The sequence below is a fragment of the Vanacampus margaritifer genome, chromosome 7 (assembly GCF_051991255.1).
Source record: "Vanacampus margaritifer isolate UIUO_Vmar chromosome 7, RoL_Vmar_1.0, whole genome shotgun sequence".
NCBI lineage: Eukaryota > Metazoa > Chordata > Actinopteri > Syngnathiformes > Syngnathidae > Vanacampus > Vanacampus margaritifer.
Window position 1 is genome coordinate 2,211,742 of NC_135438.1, and position 13,979 is coordinate 2,225,720.

The window sequence follows — 13,979 nt, forward strand, 5'->3', positions numbered from 1 at the left end:
TTTTGGCAATAACTGAAATCTCGATTATTCAAACAAATTTTTTTTTAAGCATATAAAAATATCAAGACAAATTTAAAAAAGAAGAAACTCTATATGTAAGTCCCTTTTGGACCAAACAGAATTTATAATAATATTTATCTATTTATTTATATTGGCAAAAACTTTTGAGTACAGCTTGTGCACTGTGCAGTAGGACGATAATTTTTTGGGGGGGTACAAAACAAAACGTAAAAAACGAATAAAAAATTTGATGACAAAGAAAAATTTTTGAAGCACTGTGATTATTCTTTTAAGATTTAAAAAAGGTGCAAATGCTTAAAATCGTGACCAGAATGACATTCATATGCCAAATCAATTGGGATCCATTTTGAATCCTAATTCGTAGGTATGCAACAGCAACAAAAAATGGCACGCTATAGTGGCGGCGTTTCAGGCAAGGTTATCTGCTGACATTCCGCCAAATGCTTCAAAACTCATTGGACGGCGCTTCACAGTGCAGATGGACAATAACCCGAAGCATACTGCGAAAGAAGTGGAATGCTTGAGTGACGATCAGGAGATTGACCTGACTGACCTGAATTCGACTGAGCATGCATTTCACTTGCTGAAGACAAAATTGAAGGGAAAATGCCCCCAAGCGACAACAAGCAGCAAATGATGGACGGGAAGGAAGTCCAGCGTTTGGGGACGTCGTTGACACGTTTCACATTTCAGGAAAGTGTAATTGAATTGAATTGATATCATATTTTATATATAATAATATATCATATAATAACAATAATAATAATAATAATAATATATAATATAATATATTATTTAATGTGATTTATTTATTTTATTATTATTTATTAATAATATATAATGTAATTTTTATTTAATTATTTATTATAATTTACACATTTCATATACAAGGCAAGTCCATATTCTTCACGCAAGCAAAAGCATAATATCTAAAAGCATAATAATTAATGAATATTATAAAATAAAAATGGTAAAATAATATATATTATAATATATATAATATTTCTGAACCTGACTCATCGCATCTGCTTTTGCTAAAATACCAAAATCGGTCATGTTATTATTATTATTTTTTTTTTTACATTGACGTCTATCGGTCCACAGATCCAATACATGACCCTGCATGCGTTCCCCAAGGAAGTCAACACCTTAAATAATTTGGACGTTTCGACAGAGGGGGGAAAAACGTCCGATTTCCATTTACAAGCTTCTTAGATTAGATGAAATGAAAATTTTATGGTCCCCGTTGGAGAAATTGGGCCACAGAAACCGAAGGGGGAAAAAAAGCAGGAAAGTAAATTGAAATTGTCCGTGGAAAACAGCCCACACGATTACAAGGGGAAGACATTAGCATTAATGACTTTGCGCAGTTTGCTATATTGTTTGATGCGTGAAGATTGTTCACGCCCAAGCGATGTCTCGTGTGTGTGTTTTTTATTCATTTATTTTGACCGCCAAAGTGAGGAGAAAAAGAAGCCAAACGTCTTCAACCTCCTGCCATATTGGCCTCTGGAAACACAAGGACGTTAAATGCCGGATAAGGCGGCCCAGGGGGAGACGAGGAAGTCAAGAGGATACGAAGGAAGTTGAGAGGAGCGCAAGGAAGTTGAGAAGATAGCAAGGAAGCCGGGAGAAACACAAGGAATACCAAAGAAGCTTAAACAAAGGAAGTTGAGATTAGAGCAACGAAGCGGAGAGGAACACAAGTGGAGGACACCAAAGAAGTTGAGATAAACACATGGAAGTTGTAGATAATGAAGAGGGTCTTCTGCCCAGATTTAGTCATAACTGTTTTAATTTCCTTATTTCCTCAGTAGAGCTTTTTTCTGCGGCCGTATCTTTGTGAGTGTTATCGCAATTTCTGCCAGGTGCCGTCGTGACTGAAAAACCTCCTCTATTCCACAACAATGGGCCATTGTCTGTGTTTGAAGTCAAGGTGTTTGAATGATGTCTTTGAAGTCTTATCTCATGTCCGGTGAACTCCGGGTGGGCTGTTTGCTGGGGGCTTTGTGGTACCGCCCTTCAAGATAGTATAAGGATGTTGCAAGTGCTCTGTAATCTTCGCACTTGTGAGAGGCTGCAGCCATTGTCTGTAACTCACTTGTGCCCGGAATATTCTGTAGAAATAAAAGCTTCGAAGTAACTGTTCATCGATCTGCAGCCTGTATTCGGATAACCAACATTCTCACTACCCGAAAGAAAAGAAACACGTGGAGGAAAAGATCTGCCTCTTCAACAATAACAAGGAGGTTGAGATAAACACAAGAAAATTGAGTGGATACTAAGGAAATTGAGACGATAGCAAGGAAGCCGAGATTAACACAAGGAAGTTTAGGATACCAAGGAATTTTACAGGGTAATAAAAAGGAAGTTGAGATGAATAGCAAGGAAGCGGAGAAGCACACAAGTTGAGGACGCCAAAGAAGTTGAGACAAACACAAGAAAGCGGTAGATACCAAGGAAGTTGAGTGGATACTAAGAAAGTTGAGAAGATAGCAGGGAAGCCGAGATTAACACAAGGACGTTTACGACACCGAGGAAGTTTAGAGGGGAAAAAAAAGGAAGTTGAGATGATAGCAAGGAAGTGGAGAATTATTTGAGAAGATAAGATGAGAGGAATAGCAGGAAGTTGAGTGCAAGATGGAGGTAGTTGAGAAGAACATAAGGAAGTCAAGATGATAGCAAGGAAGCTAAAAGGAATACAAGGACGCTAAAGTTACAGAGAAAGTTCAAAAGAAAACAAGGAAGTTGAGAATGATAGCAAAGAAACGGAGAGGAACACCAGGAAGTTGAGAGCAACACAACAGAGGAATAAAAACAAGAAGGTTTTGAGGCAGACAAGGAAATTGCGAGTGACAGGACTTGTGAAGGTTGTCCTAAAGTTGAGTTCAGGAAACAGGACGGCGGGAAAAGTACTGCGGGGGGAAAAACAATCGGAATGTTGGATTATCAACCCCACGCAGGGATTTGAACACAAAAGCCAAATGCGTCTGGAGGAAAAACGCCGCCAAACTCACGCTGAACTTCTCAGCGCTCGTTTGCTTTTGTCTACAAGAGGAATTATTCATCACAAAAAGTGCTCTCAAGTTGCCGGAATCAGCCGAGAGACAAAAAAACAACGGGAGAAAAAGTGACAAATATCAGCTTTTTCCTGTTTTGCGTCCACCCACTCGCACGCACCAACGTGACGACATGTTGTGCGTCTGTGCGCGTTTGTGTGTAGTCCTGAAGCCACAACAGCACACCGCACACTAAACGTGTCATGGATTCCCGGCAGACGGGTTTTAAACTCGGAGCCTGGAAACCTTGATTCTTCCCGCTGGCGACAACCCAAACGCACGTACGCACAAACGCTCAACTTTGTGTGTGTGTGTGTGTGTGTGTGTGTGTGTGTGTGTGTGTGTGTCATCCAGTAGCGACAAGTACAGTGGAAAGCAATCTGGAATAAAAGGAAAACTAGAAATAATTTGTTCAAAAGTCAAACCATTGCTCTCTGAGATAAGAACTCTTAATATATATATATATATATATATATATATATATATATATATATATATTAATTAAGAGTGTTTTTGAAGACGTCCTCATAACATTAAATGTCAAAAAAAATAACACAGGTGTTCTTTAAATTTGGTGGGCAAAAAATGTTGATAAAAAAATAGCCTTTATAAGCGATTAATCGTGATTAATCAAAGTTCAAAGATGTGAAAGAAAGAAAAGAAAGAAAAGATGTGATTAATCTGATTTTACAATTTAATCGTTTGACAGCTCTAATATATACATATATAAAATAAGCAAATCATTCATAATAATGTAATTGAACATTAAAAATCTAATGGCTTTTTTAACACAAAAATGGGTTTCCATTTTTTCAATATTCAACTAAAATAAATTCCAATTAAATTAAATATATTGGGATATTATTAAAGTAAATGTAAAAATATACACATAAAAATAAATCTGAATCAATTTAAATTGTCATTTGTAAGAATTCACACACAAAAAATTCAGTTTAAAAAAAAATAAAGGTACTTGTGATCCTACCCTGAGGACTCCCATTTGGGACCCCAATCTGTGTTGAAACACTTCCCCACTGTGTGTAAAGTCAAGATGAACCAACCTGATCTAACACCATCCACACACCGCCCCTTCATGCCCGCCCCCCCGCCATGACTCATGCCCGCCCGTTTGGCAAAACAACTTCAGCGGGGCAAACATGAAAAACTCGATCCATCAGTCATCGGACATCCAACCCATGGCAGCTCGCCGGCCATGTGACCAGCAGTGAGGAAAAGGAAGGTGCACGGAAGCCAATCAAGACAGTTGAGGGGGACTGACCAACCCCGACCACCCCCCTCCCCCTCCCCCCCCTCCCCACCCCCTCCCTCCTCCAACTGTCAATCAAATGCATGTCACAGGTGCACACGCATGCACGCCTCCTCCTGACCAATGCCGCAATATGGAAATGCATGCACGTGTTTCTTCTTCTTTTCCGTTCTGTCTTGGCATCTTCCTCACGCACACACACCCATGCAGACATAGCCCACCCACCCCCCCACCCCCACCAGAAGAGCTCCGCGCTGGTTCCACGCACCCGATGAAGCAACACCACCCTCTAAAGAAGCGGTCCGATCCACATGCATCACATGCGCCCGCAGTCCAAAAGTGCAGAAATGCACAAAATAACAAGGTGGGGGCGCTTTTACCTCTTGCGGGGGTCCGTCGTGCGCTCGGGCTGCAGGCGGCCGGAGTAGGATCCACAGCGGAGGATGAGGTTCGGTGCGTTCCAGCAGAGGAGGAAGGCGAGAGTGAAGGAAGGAGGAGTGATGGGAGAGGCGGTGTGATGCTGGAATAGAAGAGGGGGGGGGGGTAGAGAGGGAGGGGGGGTTACGGATGAAGGCTGCTGGTGAATTGGGGCTAACAGCTTCTTGCCCAACTCGCGTCAGTGATAGCCAGTCAGTTAAGCATTGGAGGAGAAGGAGAAAAAAGGAGGGGGGGGGGGGGGTATTATTTTTTTTAGCTTGGAGCATTTCAATTTTGGAGCATTTTTGTGGGGAAATGGTTGCATGTTTAAAAGTCTTCGGGGGGGGTACAACTGTGTAAAAAGAATATGCAATAATGATAAATTGAAGGATGTGGTTCATTTATAGCCTTGTCAATTTAAAAAAATCCTATTCATGCATCGTTCAAATGTGGAAAAAAATATTAAAATCAAAATTTGTGCGTTAATTTAAGGTTTCCTTCATTTTTTTTAATGTGCGATTAATGACTTGGAAAGTCTGGGGGAATTCAAGTTGCAACACAGCAGACACGTCCACGTCAAAATTGAGCAGAAATGAATTTGATAATAATGCATATAATTGTGGAGACAGCATGGGGTCAAGTTGTATTATACAACTTTAAAAATGTGCAAAATTACTTCATGGTAAAGATTAGAAAGATTAAGATTGCTCTTAATATGAAAAGAAAAATGCACAGAGATGTCACCAATGTCTTACAAATGGAATTATGCCATCTAGTGGCAGCAAAATGACCTCAACACAAATCAATATCACACTTCATCTTTTTAATTTTAACAAAATTTTATGAATAATTATGAAATGTATCAATGACTAAAAGCCATGCAGCCATATTTCTATTAGTGTAAAAAAATTCTAGTGGATAAATTTTTATTGTACATTTAGATGTTATATGTACATAATATGAAATTTGTGATTAACTGTGAGTTAACTGTTGAAGTCATGCGATTAATAATGTTTACAAATTTGAATCGCCTGACACCCCTAATTTTTACATTTTCAAAAACTATTTTCATAAGTATAAATTAAAGAAGAGGTGATGTGAAATGAGGACGAGATCAAGACAGAAGAACCAAAACTGGATGTAAAGGAGGAAGACGTGGCAACAGGATGATGGAAACGCGGAAGAGTTGACACCGGAAGGAAAGGAACGAGGAAGTTGTGATGACAAAATTGAAACAAGGAAGAGGTGACGACAGATTGACGAAAATAAGGAAGACTTGATGACAGAATTGAAACAAGCGAAAGGTGACAACGGAAAAACGTAAACAAGGGGTGACAACGTTTGACCGTGTAAGCCATTGTTATTATTAATTCCGCTCTGCCTCCCCCTAGTGGTGCGGCAGAGTCATATGCTGGCATCCGATTGGCTCACTAAAACCGGACTCAGGCCAATACTGGACTCTTGCACTTGCATCCACGACTGATTGACAATGTGAGCACGTACAAGCAGCGTAAGCAGGGAGATCCAACTGGGCCGCCGACGTCATTCGTGGCGACTCGGGATGAAAGCCAAACATTTGTTGCTGTGCAGTTTGCGCATATCGCCAGGGTTCCCCACACACACACACACACACACACACACACACACACACACTGTGATGAAGCACCTCTGGCAAGCCGCCCTGACTCTGCATCTTTCCATCCTCAATTCTACAAGTGCGAGTGAAACCTACTGACGAAGAGGCAAGACTGACGTTAAGCTAGCGCAAGCAAACGATTGTGATTGGTACCACAAAATTCCGTCGTCACCGCTTCCTTGTTAGCATCTTTCTGTTTCCTCGTAAGGTAAAAAAAATTTTTTACGACACACAAGCTCAATGAGCCCAAATTTGGCTCACTATTGGAAGTGTGATATCCAAGTCATTTCCGAATATTTTTTTTACTTGCGTTCACTCAAAATGTTCAGTGGCATCCGACTTATCCATACATATATAGTTTCATCTGTATTTATAAAAAAAAATACATTGAAATTGGAATATACCCTCATCACACAATCATACGCGTGTGCACGTCACGGTTACTGCGTCACAGGCCTGAGCTCTCGATCCCACCCGTGCTTTCTTGTTTGGTAAAAGAATGGGGACATAAGAAGCATAGAAGTCAACAAAAAATGATAATTAGCTTCCTAGCGCCATCTGGTGTATTATGGATTTTATGGCATACGTTTTTTTTTTAAGATTTTCTACCTTTCGTTGATGCCGCAAAGAATGGATAAATTGGGTAATTGCGGGAAACGCACTATAATACATCAGGTGTGCAATGCATCAAAAAACATGAAAAATTATGATTTATAATGGGAGTCAATGGGCCAAAATTTGGACATTTTCACTCATGTGTACTATAAAAATGTGTTTCCCACATATAATAATGACAATAATAATTTTGAAATTTTGGATGGTGCCATTTTGAACTTCAACATGTTTTGGACAATTGGGTGCAATTTCAGCACTCAGTGATTTTTTCATACGCTTTATATTTTATATTAATACAAATAAAAAGCCAAAAATTGTACACTTTCCTTACGAGCGTTCCTCATTTCCATTTTGTCGTCACGTCTTCCTGGTTGACAGCCTTTTGCATTTAGCACTTCCTCATTTTTGTGCTAGCAATGCTCGCTAACCCTTCTCACAATTTTCCGTAGTAGCTCCACATCAAGTCCATGAAACAAGGACAAAAAACAAGAAGTGTAGAAAAAAAAAGAGAGGGAAACGAGATCCCTGTTATCTTCCCTTTGTAACTTTTTTTCCTCCCCAGAGCTGCAGCTCTTAGACACGCTTGACAAAAAACTGATTTGCAAGGACGAACTTCCACGGCGGCAAAGTCACTGAAAAGGAAAAACTCGGACGGGATGTGAAAAGATAAAAAAAAGTGGGTGCAGCGAGGAGGACGAGGAGCGATAACGATCATAATCAGTCAATAAATACTCGATGGTATCGACGTCGTCATTAGAGTGAAGCGAGGAAAAACTGACGAGTGAAGGTTGGGAAACTGAAGCCATGACAGAAGGTTAAAACCAGGAAGAGGGTACGACAGAAGAACAGAAATGAGGAAGAGGGGACATTGGAAGGACTAAAACTGGGAAGAGTTGATGTTGGAAGGGTGCAAACAAGACGGATGTGAGGACGAAAGGCCCAATGATCAAATGACAATAAGCATAACATACACCTTTTCGCTAATAGCGTATCAAATTTACAATCGAACTGATTAAAAACCAATGACAACTTTAAAGTTATAAACATCAAAGGCGATCTAGTACGCACAAAGACAACATAGTCCTCAACAACCTTGCAAATAACACTTAATAGCAACTAACCAATCAGAGGAAAGCTGTTTTTCATCTCCAATAAAGCACAAGACCGAATCACAACAAAGCTCATTTGCATATCGAAAATTAATGAAGATAGGCCTGTCCGACGTAACTGATAAAAGGACATCAAATATTTGAATTATGATTTTTTTTTTTTTTTATCGTGGCCAATGAACCCAGCAACGTAAGAAAACATCTGTCAAGATGACATCGACTTAGATGCGGACCAAGACGGCGTCCACTAAGACACTGCGCCGCATCGATGTGATTCCCCCGCTGGAGTGCGATCAGATTTTATGCAAAGCGAGACACCTCCTCCAAAAGGTGATGACGAGCTCGCCTTTCAAAATGTCTCCTTCGTCACGTGGCGTCTTCGTGTTTGAATGTCAAGCAAAAAAAAAAAAAGAAGAAAGAAAAAGAAGAAAATGATTTCAAGCTACCGTTGCATAAAAGATTGATACCATCCTACCCAACCAGCCCCCCCCCCCACAAACACACACACACAGAAATGTTGAACATAACATATGTGTTCATAAACATCAAAGACACATTAAGAGGTGTGATTGTGCCCAAAATACATTTGCATCAAACCACAATTTTGAATTTTCTAAATCAAAGCCTAAATGAGCCTAACATACTTTTTTTTTTTACATCAAAGACACTTTAGTCTTCAATTACTCTAATTTGTTTTTGTAAACATCAAAGACACATCAAGAAGTGCCAATGAGCCCAAAAGAAATTGACGTCAACATCAAACACAGTTCTGAGAATTCTACCATCCTGGTGTGTGTTTTTTGTAAACATCAAAGACACGTTTGTCCTCAATTAGCCTAATGTTGTGTGTTTTTCCACAAAAATCTCCATGACAATAGCATACTTATGTTAAGGCAACTTATATTCCAATTAACGAATTAACTTTATAAACATCAAAGACACCTTCAAAAGTGCCAATGAGCCCAAAGTAAATTTACGTCAACATCAACCACAAATCGGACAATTCTACCATCCTGGTGTGTTTTTGTAAACATCACAGACGCATTTGTCCTCAATTTTTTTCCACAAAAATCTGTGAGCACTTTGATCCCTCGTGAAGCTAGCGTACTTTTTTGTGTTAACACAATTTATTCTTCAATTAACTTTATAAACATCAAAGACATTGACAACCACAATTTGGGGGAACTCTACTATCCTGGTATGCGTTTTTGTTAACGTCAAAGACACTTTTGCCGCCAATGAGCCTGACGTGTTTTTTTAGACTCCTCAACTATCCTTATGTTTTTGTCAACATCAAAGACCCTTTTAAAGGTGAATTAATTTCCAGGGATGACTTTTTCAAATACTTCTAACGTTTTAGCAGGGATCTCCACACTCCTAATTGTCGCCTTTTTCGCAGTGTCATCGCCGTGTACACATTTTTAACAGCAAAACCGCTGAGTTGTGCAGGCTGATGGAAGTCGTCCCTGCTGGGAATTGTGGGTAAACCCTTTTTTTTTCTTTTTCTCTCTCTCTCTTGTTTTCCATAATAATTAATATGCATGTGGAAATATAGCTTAGAGTTATTTATAGCCACGGACAGCTGTTTGTTAGAAGAATTGTCTTTGATGTTAACACATCACAACGATAATGTGATCCGATGGCGTACCTAATAAAATGTCACGTAAGAATAGAAAAGTTGTATGAAATATTTTGTGAACACACACACACACACACACACTGGAATATGAGCACACACATCTGGGCTACAACAAGTTGAGGTGGCGACAGCGGCAGCCATCAATCATCGCTCGGCAACACTTGCACCCCGCTGTCATCGTCCAATTACCGGCCGGCAAAGCCATGAATCAACCAATCAGCGCGGGCTAGGGGGCTGTCTAAATATTGCGCCACTCTGGCTGACACGGAAAGTAAAAAAAATTAATTAAATAAAAAAAAGGCCTGGGAAAAGCAATAAAGTTGTGAACACATTTACAAGCTAGCCAGCATGCCAGCTATGCAAACAGGCGGAGCTTAACACAATGCGGTGAGCTGATTGGCTGACAGAGAATGGTCACTTGCGCTATGACCTCGTTCCAGATGTTACGCTATGATGTCATTTGCCAAAGATGAAGAGGAAGAAGTCAAGGAATGATGAAGGTGGAGAGTCGAAAGAAGGTGACTGGGGTGGGCCGCTGAGGGGGGGGGGGGGGGGTGAGCGGGGGGGGGGGGGGGTTTAGGAGCACACAGAGAATCTCAAGCGCTGCTCTGGCTGTGGTCGTCATGGTAACAGCAGGGAGGCAAGCGCTGTCTGTCCGCGGCCTGATGATTGTCTACGTGCGTGTAATGTGTGGGTACACTTGCACTTGTTTTGGCCAAAACTAGTGTTGTCACTATGGAATATTTTTAGAATCTATTAACCTATTGATTAATCGACTAATCGCATTCATTTTAATTTTACATTAAAGAGTATTAACTCATTCACTGCCATAAATGCATTTAAAAAAAATTAAGTATTGAAAATTTGGGGTGTCAGGCGATTACATTTTTTAATTGTAATTAATTGCATGACTTCACTAATTAACTCACGATAAAAAAAATTTTTTATCTGTTCTAAATGTACGATATAAAAAAATTCTAGGTTTTCATACTCTTAACAAAAGTGTGGGGGGGGGGATCGAATGAATCAATTTTTGACGTTTATAGCCGTCAATGGCAAAGAAAAGATTATTTTAAAAAATTCAGGGAGTCAGGCGATTAAATTTTTTCATTGTAATTAATCGGTTTTCATACTCTTGTTAACAAAAGTGTGAAAAAAAGGTTAAACTAATAGAAATAGTTCAAATAATTTTTTGACGTTTAAAGCCGTCATTGGCAGTGAATGAGTTAAAAGCATTTTCTTCCACGCAATGATTGTGTAGTATGAAGTGTTGGTGTTTGTTAGCCAACATGCTACTTGAGGCTTCATGGCTGAACACTCGGGTGGACTGCATCATTGCACGCGTGTCTTAAAGGGGATTTTTCTTTAGTTCAAACACAGCATTCTAAATAATATTGATTACAATCCACCCGTTTTTACCCATCCCAAAGGGCGGCCATTTTGCCACTTGGTGTCAACAAAAAAATGACATCACAGTGACGAACGGTACTGACCAGTCACGGCTCAGCTTGCGAACATCACATGACCAAATTGGAAAACTTGTGAGCCGTGATTGGACGTTACCTGAACCCTGAGCAACTGTGATGTCATTTTCAATCAACAGCGAGAGGTACAGGACAAAATGGCCGCCACCCGAGATGGATACAAACGGATGGATTTTGCTGCTTATGTTAACGAGTGGGGGGCGCATAGAATATATTATAAAAAACATTTTTGAATTGACTTCCCTTTCAAATTACCAAAAAGATACATAAATCTGAAAAAAAGAAGTCTAAAAATTGACCCAAACAAGGTCTCACAGCAAATCAACATGCTGTTGAATTTGAAGGGGAGCAAAAAAATAAAAAGCTTGAAGGCTCCTTAAGGAAAGACAAGAGAGTTATGGAGTCATTTGGTGTTATTGCCAGCCATTTTGTTTCGCTTCAAGTCTATCGCGCACATAAAAGATGGCCGCCATCTCAGCTCCACACAAACGTCAACACCGCTGCCCCCCCTTTCACACGCTCTCATGTCTTCTGGACGCTGCAAGAACACACCTGTTGATGCATTTGGGTGGATGTGTGTGGATGTGTGTGTGCGTGTCACTGACTTTTGATATGTGTTCATACGTGTATGTATTACTTGCATACAAGCATGCGTTTGAGTTTGTGTGAATGCGTGGTTCAGGTGGTCTCATAAACACACACACACACACACACACACACACACACACACACACACACACACACGCACAGTTACAAACAAGCGGGCAGGTGGTGGATCAGCGAGCCGGTGAGCTGTGAACACACAAACACAATCGCAGACAAATCCATCTGCATATGCATGCGCACACACACACACTTATGCGCATTGATAAATGCGTACCACATACAAAAATGCACAACACACGTACACACATTTTTTTTGCACGTCGAGTGGTGAATTATGAGATATTCAAATTAAAATTAAAAAAAAAAGAAGAAGACGCTTCTAACAGTTTATTGACATCAAACCACCAGAGCTGACCTGTTTTGATTTGGCCACGTCACGTGACGATGCAATGCGAGACCCAAGGTAGGTGTGACGTTCATGTCAAATGACAGCAGATGGCGGTATTGGCCAAAATACCCCCCCCCCCCCCCCCCCCACACACACACACACACAGCTACAGAACAGCGAAACATAGCTACAAAAAAAAGAAGACAAAATGAGCTAAATTACATCGAAAGCTACATCGTTGTACTTGCACTTCTTACACAACATCAATGCGCTGGACATGTTTTGGTTATTGTTCATATTACTGAATAGTGTGTTCTAAAAACATAATGTATTGCAGCTGCAGATGTGGTAATTGTTCTCTTGTATAAAATTATATTCATTAACCATATTAGATTTCTTAGGTTATAAAACACAAACACACATTGTACAAACGTGTCTGAGGATGCCCATAAACACACAACACATTCATTCGCTGTTATTAGGAGGCGTTACATGGCGTGCTGCCGCCATCTGGTGGTTGCTTCTGGATCTACAAGGTCCTTTCCCCATTTACAAAATTTACGAATGTGTTCAAATTCAAGGTATTTGACCAGCTCATAATCAAGATTCAAAGAAGTTCGGAAATGATTTATTCAGCAAGCTCTTAATCTGACATGGCTTCTGATTTGACCTTCTCTGAACTCGAAAACTGATTCAAAACAGCTGATCTGAGTTCAGTCAAGTGACAGTATGTTCTTTATGTTATTTAAAAAAAATAAAAAATAAAAATACTTAATTTCCCCCCCCCCCTTCTTTGTTTGTTGGTTGGTTGGTTTTGTATTAATAACGTATTTGTGTAGTGTTCACAATATAAATAAATAAACAGTATGTTCACCTTGCACTAAGCTCGTGCACCTTAAAAATGTCATAGGGTAGAAAAGGTCTACTAGAAATATTGTAGTAGATGCTAATAGGATATTTTAGAAGACAAAATGGAGCCTAAACTTACAGAGAGAATGGGAGCAACGACGTGCTGCGGTGAGGCCGCCATCTTACCGGAAGTCACGTGATGATTTCCGCCTCCACCTCACTTGAGATGTAGCCAGGACACGCCCTGCCGCAATATGACTGGCTACCGCATGCAGGTAGGACGCGCCCTGCTGCCGCCCGGCGGGAACGCTAAGTGACTTCAGTGGCGCTATTTTGAATCGCAATTGACAACCTCAGTTTAAAAATATTGTTTTTATTTTGTGTAAATGTGAGACATTTTTGGAAGGGTCGTTTCATGATAATGCAGTAGGGTGTGTCCTTTCTGGATGAAGCAGCCAATCATATTGCAGGAGGATTCATAATTACCTCCCCTCCCACAGGTCAGCACACTTATTTTTATTTCATGCGTTTTTCTAAAAAGAGCAGCGTATGTTGAAAATGCATATAAAATATATATATATTTGAGCATATAGTAACAGTAGTAACAAAAAAATATCATTAACAGTAGACAAACCGCACTGAATTTCATTTTGAAAAAGTTATTGTTTCAAAAAAAATATATCTTAATATTGATCAAACTTGTAATGGCACAATGTCTTCACCGTTATGTGTCAAATGAAATTTCATAATTTGCAACATGTTTTACCTTTTCCATGAAAACTAACACAAATGCAATTTGTAATTTTTCAGTGTTCGTTCATTTTAAAAGGCCATTATTAATTTCAATAATATGCAAAAAAAAATACATTTTTTCTTAAATATATATAAT

At 39.8% G+C, this 13,979-nt stretch overlaps 1 protein-coding gene across 1 annotated transcript in view; it reads right to left on the reverse strand.

Annotated features, from left to right (window-relative positions):
* Window positions 1-13,892, reverse strand: part of LOC144054616 (protein phosphatase 1 regulatory subunit 29-like) — a 105,482-nt gene extending 91,590 nt beyond the window's left edge. The window contains exons 1-2 of the mRNA XM_077569760.1: window positions 13,230-13,892; window positions 4,728-4,867 (exon numbers count right to left, since the gene is read on the reverse strand). The gene's annotated coding sequence lies outside the window, so the exon portion shown is untranslated. The remainder of the gene's footprint in view (window positions 1-4,727; window positions 4,868-13,229) is intronic.
* Window positions 13,893-13,979: the final 87 nt, after the last annotated feature.